The following is a 16896-nucleotide window of genomic DNA, read 5'->3' as shown; positions in this document are numbered from 1 at the left end:
CTCATTCTAGGGTTTAGTTAAGCTGCTAAAAATCTGGGCTGTCAAGTCTGTCCTTGCTGTTCTTTTATCACCAGCGTGCCTGCCTGCCATGAAATGACAGCTGTTTAAAACCCTGTATCCACACTAAGGCTCTCAGCCTTGGGTACCGTGTGTCTGGTCAGCCTCTCCTCCTGGGCTGTATGTCCTCAGCAAGTCCCACACCACCTGAAGTAAAATTCCACCGCAGCAAGGACTTTCATCCTTTTCTAGGAGCCAGGTACCCAAAATAGGTCTGGATCAAGGATGGCGTTGTGAGGCAGGGAAGAGGACCTTGTTTTATTCAGAAGATGTGTTTCTGAAAAGTTGTGAGGCAATCACATCTCTGGAAATGGAATCATAAATTAAATGCATGGGCAAAACTAGCTTTTAAAGGTACACCATGGTGAGTCTTTTCATGAAATGAAAACGACAAACCGTAGCTTTGCGTGGAGCAGTTTATTAAGAGGGCAGATTCTTGGTGATCTGCTCCACATGTGTTGAATTGTGTATTAATGACACCAGAATTGGTACCATTGCATTCACAGAATGGTTTATGTACCAGAAAGGCCCAGGTGATTGACCCTTTTTGGTTTTCATCTCTTCCCCCCACCCCACCCCCCACCGCCAACAGACTGGACGGCCCAGCTGAGGTGCCGATCAGTAGGGAGAGCCCTTCAGGTTAGCAGTAGAAAACTCAGAAAATAACCTTTTTTCTCTTCAGCCCTTCTGTGGGAAAAGCCCAGTTTCTCAAGGGGAGATGAGAGTGTTATAGGAATCCTGGTCCCTCCTGGGCTCTGGGATGGCAGGATGATTGAGAATATAAAACACAAGTCAGAGTTTGAGACCAGGGTTCTGGGTGCTTCACCTTCCTTAGCAGATACGTTAACCAGTCTGTTTTCTCATCTTTGAAAAGCTGGGGTTGTGCCAGCTGGCCTCTAAGCATCATCCAGTTCCAGCCTCCTGAGACGGAAGCCAAAGGAGGCCCATAGCTATCAGGTATTTATTATTTACATTCGGGTGCCATGCTGTTTGGGTGTGTGGTAGCTCCAAAGGGTTTTTCTCTTCCTGACAGAGCAGCTCATTGGATGAGACTGCATTGTTTCCATGCTATTCGGGTCAAAGAGGGAGCTGGCCTTTCTCCCTTGGAAAGAGTTGTGATACTTTTGGGTGCTTTTCTAAGTCACACAGCAGGAAAGATGCCTCCTACAGCAGTTGATGAGTTTGTCCAGCAGCCATTTTTTCTGGAGCACAGAAGAGCACAGATTCACCCCCTGGCCAGGATCTAAGGGAACTGGAGAAGAGGTGGAGGGAGGTCATAAACACTTAGTTTGAATTCTATCACTGCACTTACCTGTGACCTGTGACAGTTTAGCAGGTGACTAAGCTGCTCTGGGCCTCAGTTATCTCAACCTAATTGGAGACCTTGCATGGCTGGGGTCAATGGTGTGTGTAGAGTCCTAGCCCCATGTGTAGTATGTGCAGGTATTCAGGAAGTGCTTCTTGCTGTTACTTTATTAGTAGTATTCATTTGAAAGACACTTATTTCCTGTGCATGATGGAATAGCTCTCTCATCAATTGTCCCAACCTATTAACTAAAACCATTTTCATTTCTAGAAATTTCTCTGCAACTTACCTAGTCTCCAAACACAGATTCTTAGGAATGGTGATCAGGTCGATTGAATTATTTAGTGATTTATTCTTGGAGCAGCGTGTGGAATGGTGTTCCATCTGGGGTCTTCGGTGACGATCCCACTACTTTCTTGTGGCATGTTAGGTAGTTGGTTTTGCCTCCAAATTTTCATGTAAGTCTCCAAATGAACTACGACTTGCTCTTTGGGGGATTTATTCTCAGTGTTGTGGCAAGATCATGTAATGGAATTAAGTAAGCAAAAAGGGGTCTTTGAAAAGAATGGAAAAAGGAGCCTATCTCTAGATGAATGCTGTATTGAAGGTGTCCTCTCATGGAGAGTCCAGAAATATGCCCTCTCTCCTGTGATGGTACCACTTTCTACACCTTTCCATAGTCTTTCTATAGTCCCACCCATAGGTAGAAGTGATGGCCATCTGAGGGGGTGAGAAAGAATGCATGGAGAGTTGGGATGAATGCAGATGTGATCATGTCTGCCCGTCTAATAACCTGTATCAACTTCCCACTACCTGGAGGATAGACATTTGGCTAGCCATGGGAGGACCTCCATGATTTGCGTCACCCCCAGCCACCATAACCTTCTAATTACATTGAACTATGGGACAGTCCTCTAACTGCAGCTCTCTTCCTGTTGCCTGCCTGCCTTTCCTCCCCCTTCTCTCCTCCTCCCCGGCTGGCTCCTACCCCTCTTTCAACACTAAGTCCATGTGTCATGTGCCCCTAGTGGTTCTTAACCCTAGACGTTAGAATCAGGGGAGCTATTAAAAGTCCCGAGACCAAGTCCTAACCAATTACATCAAAATCCCTGGAGTGTGGACCAAAGCATCAGTGTTTCATCAGTGTGTACTTTAAAAATTGGATCTCAGTGATTCCAGTGTGTAGCCATGGTTGTTAGCTACCATACTAGGTTGTGGTCACCACACTTTTCTTTGCAAATCTAGCAGCGAGCCCAGTGCCTGGCGCATGTAAGTCTTCAGTAAATGCTCGTTGAATGTGTGAGTGAGGGTCACCGCTGAGATGCTTTGTCTTTTCATGGTTATATACTCCTAAAATTGGCCTCTCTGCTTGTCATAACAGTGCCTTGGGGCACTTGAATCCTTTGACCTTTGACCTATATCTCTCTCCTTTGTTCATTCCTTAGGCTTAACCAGTTTATTTTCTTTCTTAAAAACTGAAATCCTAAAACCACTTTTTAGCATAAAAGTAACACATGCTGACTTTAGAAAATTTGAACATTAGAAAGAATAGGGGAAAAGTTCACTCCCTCACCATCCAAAAGCACACGGATGTGTCCTTGTTTCCATAACTTGTCCTAATTTGCTGCCCTTATGGGAGTTGCTTGACCCTCTGGCACACCTCGTTGAGCTCAGTTGACGCTCTCTTTTGCTCAGACCCTGTGAACTTTCCTGAGTTCCAAAAGGAGTGCTCATGAGAATAGCATTCTTGGGAGAGAGCAGGGCCAATGCCCCCAGGGCCAGTGTACCATGAGAAAGGGTTTTCTTGTGCTATTCTTGCCTTCCTCATTCAAGCAGGATGTAGGGGCTTTATTAGAATAAATGATAACAGTTGTGTAGCTTCTTTAAAATAATGACTTAAATGTTTGCCAGCCCACCCCCTAGCCCTCCTAAAATAGGAGATGAGATTGCATTGTTGGATAAAAGTACTTACGTCTTTCAGAGCGCAGCAGCTGGTAAGTATAAATTTAGGATAGATAGCCTAACTGCTACAACAAACAAGCCCAAATGTCAGTGGCTTAACACTGTAAAGGCGGTGTTTGTTGCTTGTGTTGTAGTCTAGTGTTGAGCTGTCGAGGGCTCTGCTCCATGTGGTCATGAAGAGCCCCAGGCTCCTTCCCTGCCTTGGCTCCATCCTACCCTACAGCATCAGGTTCCTTCACTGGATCCTTTGAATCCATTTGGCAGACAAGTCAATAAGGTGAGCAAGACCAAGGTATGCTCACCGATGGTTGTCTCAGCCTGGAGGTAACACACTGACCTTCCCTCATATTCCAAAGGCGGAAGCTAGTCCCATAACCTCATCCACATGGAAGGAGGCTGGGAAACGTAGTCTAGTAATGTGCCAGGAAGAAGAGGAGTGCACTTGCATTGGTGATCACCAGCTTTCACATGCCTCTTATTGTTCTAACCACAATGACTGAGCTACATCCTGGTCTTTGTATTGTTTAGGATACTGGTTTGGCTGCTACAACCAAGGCTAAAATGACAGTGACTGAAATAAGAAACAAGTTAAATTCTCTTTCACTTGGAGCGTAAGCAATCCAGTGCTGATATGGTGGCTTCGTTGTCCTCTGATAGACTCAAATGGAGCTTCCATGCAGTGAGCTAAGGTGGCTGCTTCAGATCCCACCATCACATCCACATTCCAGTCTATAGGAAAGAGAGAAGGAAAGTGGAGGGCATAACCTAAAAGCTGCACGCATTATTTCACTTACATTCCTTTGGACTGAACTTTAGTCAGATGGCCATACCTAACTCCAAGAAGGCTGGGAAATCTAGGTGGGAGTAAGGTGGAGTCTATTACTGGAAAGATGATTGAGTAGGATACAGGAAGAAAGAGGTGCTGGTTAACGAGTAATCTTTTCAATCAGTTCTAGGAAGCATGTCTTAGTGGTTAAGTGCATGGACTCGGACTCATACTCTGTGTATGGTTTGAATTTTGTCCCACCTCTTATTCGCTCTATGACCTTGGGCAAGTTACTTCATCTATATCTGCTTCCTAACCTGTAAAATCATGTGGTGGCTCTTTTCTGTTGTTCTTCCAGACCCACTCACCATCCTTCACTACCCTGGTCTGTGCCCTGGAAAACTTACCTTTTGGAATGTAGCCTCTGGCTTCCAGTTTGGCCAGTGAGAGGTACTGGCAGCATATGGGAGGGTGGAGACCAAGAGATGTCAGGGTACTTAGTCCCTTCCTGTCAGGCTGTGGGATAATGTGGCTGGATTAGTTTAGGCCACTGCTTCCTCTCTTACAGCATCAGATCGTGCTGGGTTCTGGAACCTCCCTTTCTGACTGAGGGGTGGCTCCCACGTGGCTTGCCCCGGGCTGCTTCTCCATCCCGTTTTCCCTTAACCCGCCCATCACACTTTGATCTGCAGTCCCATCATCAGACTCTCTTCAGTCACTTTTTTGGAGCATACCATCCATTTCCTCTTAGGACCCTAGCTGATATGATGGGGGTAATAATAGTATCAGCCTCAGACCATGGTGGTGAGGGCAAATGGGTTTTAGAAGGAACCCTTGAATGTCGTAACCATCATTAAATGTTTACTATGTTTCATGTCCCTAGCCGAATGCTCCTATCCCTTCAGGCATGGTCAAACCTTCTGAAAGGCCTGACTTTTGACGTATAAATGAAATAACATGGCCATTCATCTCCTCTTCCCCACCCCGTGTTAGGAAGATGCAGCAAGACCTAAGAGTAGTGAACAAATCTCTTCCTGCATCCAAAGTTTTCTTCCCTCCCATCATATGGGGATGAATAAGGAGAAAGATCCTGGGCCTTTATTATTATTCACCTACTCTATGGTGGGCACTTTACAGGTGTAAACAGTCTACCCAGCTTCCCGGCTTGGGGTTTAAATCATGTCACCCACATGGATAGCCCCAAATATAATGATTTCCAAGGATTTGCCTGCCCATATTACTAACAAATCAAGTCTTTCTCTAAGGCTACCCTCTAATTTTAGGCCCAAGAATTCTCGGGGGTGCTTGTTTGCATCCACAGCTTCAGTTCTGGCTGCTCTAGCCTTTTGCCAAGGGAGCTGGAATCCAGATACACCTCACTGAGGCCAGTGGACACCTGGGTTACTGTTCCACGTGCTCTTTCTTCAGAAACCGGTGACCACATGACACAGTCATGGCTGCTGCTGCCCCTGCTTACACCAGGACCTGCAGGCTTGGTGTTTGTTCGCCTGCTGGGAGCCTGACTGATTTCCCAGTGTCCTGCCCTGTGCTGGCCGCAGAGTGGGCCCAGGGCCTTCTAACCATTGCACAAGCCCAGACTCACCGAGGGTCTGGGATCAGATTGGCTACCTTCCCAGCTCTGAGCTGGTCTCTAAACGGCCAGGGCCATTCACCCCATCCCTGGATCCACCCCCAGATCTCTCCACCCTTAGAAGCCTATCTGTCCTCCTTATTCCTCCCCCCAGCTCCGAGCATAGCTTCTGAGAGGGAGGGAGTTTTCACCCCAGTTTAACTTTTCCTAAGGATGATTGACAGTGGAAAATTCAATTCCCTTCACAGGAAACCTCACCCTACCACAGGGGTGTGGTCTGGCCTCCCCGCTCCAACAAAACAATCACAGAAAGGCTCGCCACTGTTACAGTTCCCTAAACCTGGGCACTCAAGGCTCTTCCACAATTGATCCTGTTAAGTTTATCAACTCATTTCATCCTCAGAACAACTCAGTGAAGCAGAAGGAATTATTTTCACCTCATGGAGGAGGAGACAGAGGTTCAGAGGGGTTAAATTATCTGCCCAATGTCACACAGCTAGTTAAAGGCAAAACTTCCATTCAAAATATCATCTCTGGCTCCAGAGCCAATCTCAGTTTCTTGGAGAGGAGAACATACAAGTTGCCCTCCTCCCAGGCGGATTTGGTGGTGGGCTGAATGCTATAAATGATGTAAAAGGAACTAGCCCAGGGCCTGCCAGTACAGTATATGGCTGTTGGGTACGTTCTCTGTTGAATAAATGAATGAATAGTAGGTGCTGAAAACCATATATATATATTTTTTTCTTTAGACCACCAAATAATGATTAATATGCTCCAAAGGAATTTTCCATAACGGGATCTGAAGCAACAACCAGAAAAACTCTTCCTAGCTTCCTTCATTTAGTTCCTGCTGTTCCCACTCTGTGTTACAGGGCCAAGTCCCTGGGACAGGAAACCTCTTATGGTTTCCTGATGGTACTGACGCCATTTCTAAAGGAAACTAGACCTTGGAAGCAGCACAGTTTGGGGCGGGACAGTGGCAGCCTGGAGGGGAATCTGAAAGCATAACTGAGGGCAGGTAGACTTGGGTCTGGTTGTAAAACTCATCCCGACTCCCCTAATGTTTGTGAAGTGACACTACTCATTGCCCAGGAGGTAAGATTTTATTTCAGGGTGTTCTCCTTGGGAGGGAAAATGGAGTAGGAAGGGGAAAATGACAATCAATTCTGGGAGATAAATGGTTATCTACCTTGGCTAAAAGAGCAAGGAAGGTGGTATGGAATAGTGGGATAAAATACACACACACACACACACACACACACACACACACACACACACACAGGAAAATGGAAAGGGCATTTTCCTTGCCAAAGAGATGTTTTACTAGAAAAATATAGGACTGTGTCCAGTCATTCCTGAATGTTAAACACAAACCACCTAGAAACCATGATATTTCATCAATTGTTAAGGACTTCCTGAGTCTAAAGAGTGTAAAATAACCAGCTTGATCTGTTCAAGAATGCTGATTATGGTTTCTGGGTCACATTCTTACTGAATGATCTTTCTGGAATATGTCCTGTTGGTTTTGGTTTCTCTCAAGCCAGTTGTGCCCATGGTGGTTGCATTAAGATGGCTTGCTGGGACTTGTCAGCTCTCACTGTCTCTCCTGGGTTACCCCTTCCCCTTTTCTCCTTTCTCCCCGCTTCTGGCTCCCTGCCTCCCCCGCCCCCACCTCCGCCTCAGTTCCCCTCAGTCCGTCCCCTCCCCCTTTCCCCTCTTGCTGCCTCCTTCCTGTTCCCATGTTAAGTTGGAATACAGACAGAAAAGGCAGTGCTTGCCTTGCTAGGGCCCTCTGCCAGAAAAATGGAACAGGTCAAATTATAAAAAAGGATTAAAAAAGAATGCTCTTTGGCAAAATGGGGGAAACAGATGTTCAGGGGTGGTTTTGCTGTCTCGGGCTGTCTGCCGCCTGCTGAAACACACTCCTTATAGGATAGCTAGATACAGAAATTCATCATCATGGCACACATGTGGTTGTTTTAATGTCAAATCTGTATCTATATATTTGTCTCTGCTTAATTCTCCTCTCTCCGTGACCTTTGTAGCCCCAAATCCAGAGTTGGCAAGATTACTGACCACCTGATAGAAAGATTTATTTTCAGCCTCTTCTCAGAGGGATTTTTTTTTTTTCCTGGCTAGGAAATTTTTATTTATTTAAAAAAATTATTGAAATATAAATTTTTGTACAGCAAAGTGATTCAGTTATACTTATATATATATATATATATATATATATAATTTTTCAGATTCTTTTCCTTTATAGGTTATTACAAGATATTGAGTTCCCTGTGCTGTACAGTAGGTCCTTGTTGATTACCTATTTTATATATAGTAGTGTGTATATGTTAATCCCAGACTCCTAATTTATCCCTCCCCTCCTTTCCCCTTTGGTAACCACAAGTTTGTTTTACAAGTCTGTGAGTCTATTTCTGTTTTCTAAATAAGTTCATTCGTATCATTTTTGTTTTTAAATTCCACATGTGAATGACATCATATGATATTTGTCTTTCTCTGTCTGACTTACTTAGTATGATAAGCTCTAGGTCCATCCATGTGGTTACAAATGGCATTATTTCATTCTTTTTTTTAATGAGTAATATTCCATTGTATATATATATATACCACATCTTTATCCATTGATCAGTTGATAGACACTTGTGTTGCTTCCATGTCCGGGCTATTGTAAACAGTGCTGCAATAAACATTGGGGTGCGTGTATTTTTTCTAATTATAGTTTTCTCTGGATATATGCCCAGGTGTGGGATTGCTGGATCATATGGTAACATTATTTTTGTTTTTTTAAGGAACCTCCATACTGTTTGCACCAATTTACATTCCTACCAACAGTGTAGGAGGGTTGCCTTTTCTCCACACCCTCAAGGGGCTTTTTTTAAAGACTACCAGGAAGAGTGGACACTGGGGCTGCTTTCAGGTCACTGTAAATATTTTATGGAAACTTCAGGTTCTTAAGAAAATAGAGAAGGAACTTGTGGCTGCAGAACCTGGTCTGAAATGAGCCCTACGGAAAGTTCATGGTTGAAGGTCTCCTGCTGGGACTTGTAACCTGCCAGAGGTCCTTTGCTTCTGTCTCCCAAAAGGCTTGCCATTTACTGGCTGTTGACCAGAAATAAAAGTCCGTTAGGTAGCCCCTGTGGTTGGCCAGCCAGAGAATTCAGACTATCTCCTTTAGAAAAATATTTCCCTTTTGGCTCTAAAAGCCATTTCCACCACAGACTCAAAAGAGGGATTCCAGATTCTGAACATTTGCTGTAGACTGAGGAGTGTGGCAGGCTGTTTCCGTGCCTGTCGGACCCTTGTGTGGGTTAACCTCACATGCCCACCTGGTGCCTCCCCCTCTAGTGGTTCCCCCTTGTCGTGTAGGAGTGTAACGAGCATCCAGTGAGTTAGCACATCTAAAGCGCCTAGAACAGTGCCTGACAGATGACCAGTGTTTAGTAAATGTTACCCTGATTTTACTGCTTTCCTTTTTTCCCCGCCTTCCTTCACATCCCTCATCACTTTCAAGTATGTCTTCCTTCCCTGAGCTCCATTGTTTCTTCTCCCCTGTTCTGTTCATCTAGTGACACTGAAAGAAAAGGGGAAAGAGAATCAATTACGAAAGTATAAAGCTAGAGCTGCCACCAGCCCAAACAGTGCCTCTGAGCAAATTAGAAAAAAGCATCCCCTCCAAGTGGATGAAGAGCAGAGTCCATGTTCCCAGTTTAGCGAGCAGAGGGCAAGCTGGATTTTAGCCCCACACCTCTGCTTCGTTCAATCTGTCAGCCCGGCACTCTTGTGCAGTGAATGGCTTATACAAGTGGACATGGTAGCCTGGATTCCCCACTCCCAGCCTTCTCTTGGATATTTTTTCCCTTTTCTGGGAACTCTTTCAGTGTTGTGTAACTACTAGAAAGCCTAAATTCTTCCTTGAATAGTCCTTTTTTAAAAAAATAACAACAAAATATTTTTATTAGGTGTTAATTGGATACTTTAGATATGATACGAAGTTGGGATATTAGTTGAATAGAATGCAAACAAGTAGAGATTTTTTTTTTCTAGATAACAAAGTCTCTGCTCAGTTATCTGACTGACATAGCATTAGGGATATAGAAGTAAGCAAGGCAGTCACAGGCCTTGCTCTCTGGAGAGAGGGCAGTCATTAAAATATAATTACACAAATTATTATTTAATTGCCCTTGTAACAAGTTCTTTTTTTTAATTTTATATTTTATACGGCAGGTTCTTATTAGTTATCTATTTTATACATATTAGTGTATACATGTCAATTCCAATCTCCCAATTCATCTCACCACCACCACCACCGCCCCCACCACTTTCCCCCCTTGGTGTCCATACGTTTGTTCTCTACATCTTTGTCTCTGTTTCTGCCTTGCAAACTGGTTCATCTGTACCATTTTTCTAGATTCCACATATATGCGTTATTATACAATATTTGTTTTTCTCTTTCTGACTTAATTCACTCTGTATGACAGTCTCTAGGTCCATCCACGTCTCTACAAATGACCCAATTTCGTTGCTTTTTATGGCTAATATTCCATTGTATATATGTACCACATCTTCTTTATCCATTCGTCTGTCAATGGGCGTTTAGGTTGCTTCCATGACCTGGCTATATTAAATAGTGCTGCAATGAACACTGGGGTGCATGTGTCTTTTTGAAATATGGCTTTCTCTGGGTATATGCCCAGTAGTGGGATTGCTGGGTCATATGGTAGTTCTAATTTTAGTTTTTTAAGGAACCTCCATACTGTTCTCCATAGTGGCTGTATCACTTTACATTCCCACCAACAGTGCAAGAGGGTTCCCTTTTCTCCACACCCTCTCCAGCATTTGTTGTTTGTAGATTTTCTGATGATGCTCATTCTAACTGGTGTGAGGTGATACTCACTGTAGTTTTGATTTGCATTTCTCTAATGATTAGTGATGTTGAGCAGCTTTTCATGTGCCTCTTGGCCATCTGTATGTCTTCTTTGGAGAGATGTCTGTTTAGGTCTTCTGTCCATTTTTGGATTGGGTTTTTTTTTTTTTTTAATATTGAGCTGCATTGAATAGTTCTTTTAAATAGATTCCCCCAAATTATTTACACTATTTTGCCCAAGTTCTGATTTCCTGAATAAAAACTGTGTCTGAAACTTGCACTACTTATGCCAATAGTTAACCCAAAATTACTTACTCCAGTTCAAATGGCATTTTAGAATGTATTAAAATAAAAAGAGCTCATATTTGTGGAGGGCTTTTCATGTGTAGGTGTCTTGCTAAGAACTTTACGTCAGGAATGTCAAAGCAATGCTGCGAAGCAGGTACTATTGTTTCCCTCATTTGACGGTTGGAGAGTTGGAGCTTAGACAAGTTCAATAACTTGCCAAGTCACACCTGGGAAGTGGTGGAGCTGGGGCTTGAGCCTAGCTTTGTTCTCTCTTGCTGGGATTCCTAACCTCTGTCCTCAATTCCAGAGCAAGTTACTAGAACCCAAACTCCTGATTCTCAGTGGCTGATTCTTGGCAGAACCATGATTTGCATCCAGGCCTATCTGACTGTAAAATAATGGGCTGACCCATTTACAATGCTGCCTACCACTTGCCACACACTGTAGGCTGGGCTTGGGGACACGAGGGTGAATGAGAAATAATCCTTCCCTGGGAGAGAAAGACCAATTAATAGAAAAGTTTACAATGTGGTACTCTGGCTCCTCCAGACCAGTGGGCCCTTATTGACTGTGTGACCTTGTGTAGGTTATCTAAGCTTTCTAGGCTTTACCCATCTGTGATATGGGAATGCACATACCTACTTCATAGGGTAGTTGGGAGGGATTAAATGAGATGATACGCACATACATACACACACACACACACACACACACACACACACATACACACACACACACACACACACACACACACAAATTGATTAGCACATAGTTGGCACTCCATGAGTGGTTACAGTTATTTTTTATTGTGGTGAGTGCTATATAGGAAGTATTTAAGGGACCGTGGGACCCCTGAGAAGAGGAACCTGACTTAGTCATGGAGGTCAAGGGGAAGCCAGGCAGGCTTACTGGAGGTCATCCACCTTTCACAGCATGTGCTGCAAGAGGAAGGGTACAGGGCATGAACAGGTTATGTTTGTGTTAGGACAGCTGGTGGCAGCCAAAGTCAGCTCCTCCTCTGGGGTCCCCGAAACTGAGTTCTGAATACTGGAGTGAAGGTGAATGAAGCGGAATCTTCTCCCTTGAACATGCCCAGGTTGAGCACGGAAACTCTGCAAAGTGGGACTGTAACCTCATTAACTCTTTCTTTTTTTTGTGGTACGCGGGCCTCTCACTGTTGTGGCCTCTCCCGTTGCGGAGCACAGGCTCCGGACGCGCAGGCTCAGCGGCCATGGCTTACGGGCCTAGCCGCTCCGCGGCATGTGGGATCTTCCCGGACCGGGGCACGAACCCGTGTCCCCTGCATCGGCAGGTGGACTCTCAACCACTGCGCCACCAGGGAAGCTCCCCTCATTAACTCTTTCCTCAAAATGCCGTGCACATCCTGATGACTTACAGGGTCTGTTTGTCCCACTCTTAAAAGGCCTTTAAATTTGGCATGGTAGGGTTCAGTGGGACAAAGCTGTTACACTGTGTCCATTTGAATTTCACTCCTTTTTCCATTATTATCATCATTATTGCTTTCTACTACTGTCAGCTTGACATTGCACACTGTTTGCCAAATGAGGGACTGAGGAATCCTCTAAAGCAAGTATAGCGATATCACTCACGAAGGCAGGTAATTGTCAGAATTCACAAAATCTAAACTGGGTATCCAAAAATAGAGGATACCCAGTTAAATTTCAGATAAACAGCAAATGATTTTTTTAGTAGTATATATATGTCCCTTGCAATATTTGGGACATAATATACTAAAAACTTTTGTTGCTTATCTGATATTCACATCCAGCTGGTGGTGTCTGGCAGCTCTGGGTGTGGGAGCAGCCTCTGGGGGTGCTCTGCTTTTCATGTCAGATTTTAGCTTGCTCTGTTAGAAGGTGTGGTAAAACATGGCTCAGGTCCTGTCACTGGGTATTTAGTCCCCACTGGACTCCACTTAAGGTGCTTACATTATTGAGAATCATGGCTGACGGGTGCGCTATTTTATCAATTAGAAAATGGTTGTTGGAAATTAGCCCTTCGTACAGCAGAAATCCTGAACAGCTTCAGGGATTCGATGCATGCTTATTTTACATAATATATAAACACGGGAGCATTTGCCTGCTCCTGGATGGGCTCCATGACTTATGGAGTCTGGATACTGAGGTTTTGGTTTTCTCCATTCTCTCTTGTAACAGAAGCTCAGGTCTGATCTACTCGTTTAGAGCATCTTCGTGTCCTCATTGGAGGGAACACCCAGTGCCCTCTTTCCTTAATGCATGGTTCCTCAGCGTGGGCTAGACCATCACCATAGGGGGTGATGTATATATGGGGGAGGGGGTCCTGCCTCATGAGAAAACCTAGTTTATTGTTATGCAGTGATCATTATTATAACACTTTCTTTGAGGGAGCTGAAACCTGATTTCCTGTTTCTTGCACCCAGTTGTCCATGTTTTACCTTCTAGAGCTTTCAAACATTTTTTTTTTTTCATTGTGACCCTACATAAAGATACACTTTATAGACTCATACAAATTTGAATATAAGTATAACTAAGACAGAAGTTTCATGGAATAGCAATTACTCCTTATTAGACTGGCTGCATCTGATATTTTCCACCTTGTTCTATTTTATTTACTTAAAATGCTGATTAACCTGTTCAGTTGATTTCCACTAATAGGTTGCCTACTACCATTTGAAAAACAATGCTCTAGAGTGTTTATAGTAAACACAGAGTCAGTCTGTACCTCTTTTCTTTCTGTAAGCTCTCAAAATATTTTAAGATGGCTATCAAATTGTATCTTAATCTTTTCTCCCTACTAGGTCTCTTGTTTTATTATTATTTTTTAATTGAAGTATAGTTGATTTACAATATTGTGTTAGTTTCAGGTGTAGAGCAAAGTGATTCAGTTATACATATATGTGTATATATATTCTTTTTTCTCTTCTTTGCCATTATAGTTTATTACAAGATATTGAATATAGTTCCCTGTGCTATTCAGTAAATCCTGTTGTTTATCTATTTTATACGTAGTAGTGTGCACCTGTTAATCCCATACTCCCACTTTATCCCTTCCCCTTGCCCCTTTGGTAACCATAAGTTTATTTTCTATGTCTGTGAGTCTATTTCTGTTTTGTAAATAAGTTCATGTGTACTATTTTTTTAGATTCCACATATAAGTGATATCATATAATATTTGTCTGACTTACTTCACTTAGTATGATAATCTCTAGGTCCATCCATGTTGTTGCAAATGGCATTATTTCATTCTTTTTTATGGCTGACTAGCATTCCACTGTATATATATACCACATCTTCTTTATCCATTTATCTGTCGATGGGCACTTAGGTTGCTTCCATGTCTTGGCTATTGTAAACAGTACTGGTATGAACATTGAGTTGCATGTATCTTTTCAAATTAGAGCTTTCGTCTTTTCTGGGTATATGCCCAGGAGTGGGATTGCCAGATCATATGGTAACTCTATTTTTAGTTTTTAAAGAAACGTCCATACTGTTTTCCACAGTGGCTGTAGGTCTCTTTTTTAAGATGCTCTGGTTTCTCCATCGATTCCCATGCTGCTCAACCTCTGTTGAGTGCTTTCGAAGAGGAAAGTTTTGTTTCAACCTGGCACCGAGAACTAAGCCTGACCTCACATATAACTTGACCAATATTGACCATTGTGGGATCATCAGATCCCTTGACCTCAACCCCCCACCCAAGTTAATATCATTCCATTACTCAATACCCATCGGGTGTAGTTATTTAATTATTTTAAATTCACCTAAAATACCTAAGCTAGCCCATTTTTTCCTGTTTTGTTTGTAAGGATCTCTTGAGATATTTTTCCTAGCTAGGGTGTGGGCGGGGCTCAGATCAAGATGCCTACCGTTCATATTTCCTGGATCTACCAATTGAATATTCCCAAACTCGAGAAACGTCAACGGAAGAAGCTGTGTGTCTAGGACCGTCTAGCACAGCAATAATCAAAGCTTCTCTAAAATGGCCATATTTTGAAAGAAAATGGATAACAGGTTAGTAATCGTAGCTGATAATTATGGAGTATGTGCTGCATGTTAAGAGCTGAGAGCTTTACATGCAAGTGACTCATGAATTTCTCACAACCCTTTGAGGCAAATACTGTTGTAACCACTACTTCTCAAAAGAAGAAAAACTGAGCTTTAGTCAAGTCATATAACTAATAAATGACAGAAGGGAAGTTGAGCCCAGGCCTGTCTCACTCCTCAGCTTGTGTTTTAGAATACTTAACTGCCCCCCACAGACTGAAAACCACCCCTGGTGGTTTTGAAAGAGATGATGTATGTAACACGCTTAGGGCAGTGCGTTTGTGGAGGCTTAGTAGAGTTTATTCCCTTCCCTAAAGAAAGGGAAGAACTTGGTAACAAGTTCAGGTCCCTAGCAGCCCCCAGGAGTCTGTGAAAAGTGTCTGCACCCATCGCTGGCTGCACAGGGTCGGCCTCAGAGCGCTCTGCAGCGGGGCAGTGGGTCTGGAGCCTGGGGAGCATCTCTCCCGTCCAGGGGAGCCTGGAGAGGGAGCTGTGTGTATGCAAGGCAATGTAGTGTAGCGTCAAGATCAAGAACTCTGCCTTGAAGAACAGGTTTGAATCCTGGCCCTGTCACTTTTGAGCCATGTGATCTCGGGAGATTCCTATAACCTGGGGCCCAGCCCCTTTTCCTCATGCGTAAAACAAGGATAATGAAGCCTGCCATGCACTGTGTTATGTAGCGATGAAATGAGGTAACATATGAAATCACCTGGTACAGAGGAGACACACTATTCCGTACTTGCTCACTCGAGACAGAAAACTGGGTTTTGATCATTCTCCTGCTACAATGCTTCTTGCTTGTTCCCTCATTTAGGTTGGGATTCTGAGTGCACAGAAATGTCGGTCCCCAAATATCCTAAACCAGGGGTTCTCGAAGTGTGGTCCGTGGACCAGCAGCATCAGCATCATCTGGGAACTTGTTAGATTAAAAGTGCAATTCTGGGGCCCCACCCTGAGCTGCGGAATCAGAAACTCAAGGGTGGGACCCAGCAGTCTGTTGTAGCAAGCTCTTCTGGTGACTTTGATGCAGCTCACGTTTAAGAACCACTGCCTTACTGGCACTGAGCATCCTAGGTCTTCCCCTGTTTTCAACAAGACTCAGATGGGGTTTCCCTGGGGCGCAGTGGTTGAGAGTCCGCCTGCCGATGCAGGGGACACGGGTTCGTGCCCCGGTCCGGGAAGATCCCACATTCCGCGGAGCGGCTGGGCCCGTGAGCCATGGCTGTTGAGCCTGCGCGTCTGGAACCTGTGCTCCACAACGGGAGAGGCCACAACAGTGAGAGGCCCACATACCGAAAAAAAAAAAAAACTCAGATGAAGGCTGTAGAGAGATTGCATCTTTCACGTGGTGACCAATGTGGAGTTCACTTTCAGGTTGTTTCCATTTAATCCTTTTATTATTCTTCATCCCAAATTGGTCATTTTCTGACGTTCCTTTTCTCTCTTCCACTTAATTTGAAACTCATATTGTTTGACACTCATAAGGTATTACATCCTAAAGGATGACTGGAAAGGGACCATTCCCAGATGCTGGGTAAAGGAGGCTCGTAACATTCCTAAGGAACTCATCCCGGGGTGCTCCAGACTGGATCCATGCAGGCCCTCCTCCCTATGCCTCCTTTAAGCTCCTTCCTGCTTCAAGATCTCCGCACAGGCTGTTTGCTCCGCTGGATGGCTCTTGCCCCTGTTCTTCGTCTCCTTGGAGAAGCCTTCCCTTTCCACTCCCCCTAAGTAGCCACCCTCTCCCTCGTGAGTCTTTGTTATTGCACCCTGTTCCTTTTCTTCATCGCACATAGACCAGTTTGAAATGATAGGTTTATTTATACACATTTTAATAAGCAGAGCCCATAGCAGGGTATTTGCACACCTAGTGGAGGGTGTGGCTTATTCAATGTAGTTGATATTTTTTGAATGAATGAATGAACCACTGCAGCTTTCACATGGCTCTGCCTTCTTTCAAACTCTGTTGTGCTTTCGGTTAATCCTTTCAGTTAGTCCTTCTGT

General features: G+C 44.0%; 1 protein-coding gene across 10 annotated transcripts in view; it reads left to right on the top strand.

The window, feature by feature from the left end:
* The window catches only part of AMOTL1 (angiomotin like 1), a 176372-nt gene that overhangs the window by 44071 nt on the left and 115405 nt on the right, over positions 1 to 16896 (top strand). The window contains exons 2-3 of one of the 10 annotated variants that reach the window (XM_073808296.1): positions 11 to 256; positions 932 to 1014. The exons of 8 other annotated variants lie outside the window; for them this stretch is intronic. The gene's annotated coding sequence lies outside the window, so the exon portion shown is untranslated. The remainder of the gene's footprint in view (positions 1 to 10; positions 257 to 931; positions 1015 to 16896) is intronic. One more of the 10 variants, XM_073808297.1, reaches the window with a different exon arrangement.

The sequence above is a fragment of the Tursiops truncatus genome, chromosome 8, assembly GCF_011762595.2.
Source record: "Tursiops truncatus isolate mTurTru1 chromosome 8, mTurTru1.mat.Y, whole genome shotgun sequence".
NCBI classification, from domain to species: domain Eukaryota; kingdom Metazoa; phylum Chordata; class Mammalia; order Artiodactyla; family Delphinidae; genus Tursiops; species Tursiops truncatus.
Note: the sequence above shows the minus strand (reverse complement) of the source record. Positions and strands in the feature narration are given on the sequence as shown.